Source organism: Penaeus monodon, chromosome 24 (genome assembly GCF_015228065.2).
Source record: "Penaeus monodon isolate SGIC_2016 chromosome 24, NSTDA_Pmon_1, whole genome shotgun sequence".
NCBI lineage: Eukaryota > Metazoa > Arthropoda > Malacostraca > Decapoda > Penaeidae > Penaeus > Penaeus monodon.
Window position 1 is genome coordinate 29683072 of NC_051409.1, and position 528 is coordinate 29683599.

Genomic DNA, 528 nt, shown 5'->3' on the forward strand with positions numbered 1-528 from the left:
TTCCTAAAAGAACGTTTCCGGCAGCCACTGGGAAGGTCCAGCTCAGAGCGATACCTATGGCTCATCTTTCATCTTTGCGTCTGTCCTTAAAAGTGAGATAGAACCTTTGCTCTTTATACCTAGATGATTTCTCGAAGCATTCATACTATGCGTGTGTTGTCTCGGTGACTATTTTCTAAAGGAAGATGAGTTGAATTTTTTTTCCGTATTAGTATTATGGAAACAGTAAGAAAATTTTTAAAAAATCACGCATGCTAGAGTCACCGTGCTTTCTGCCCAATGGATACGTACTCTGGTGTACTGTGACTAATTAAGTCAAGTAAAATCTTCAATAGAATGTAAAAAATGTCACGTCACCACTACCTGAAGATTCCGCGTGTTGAAAAAAAAGCATCATTCCTCTGGATTTACACGAAAACACAAACATTGAAGAAGCCAACCGGATTATTCTGATGAGAGAAGTGGCCATCGCAAGGATCAGAGTTGTTGTGAGGTCTACAACAGACCAAAGAAAGTAAGAGTCAGTTA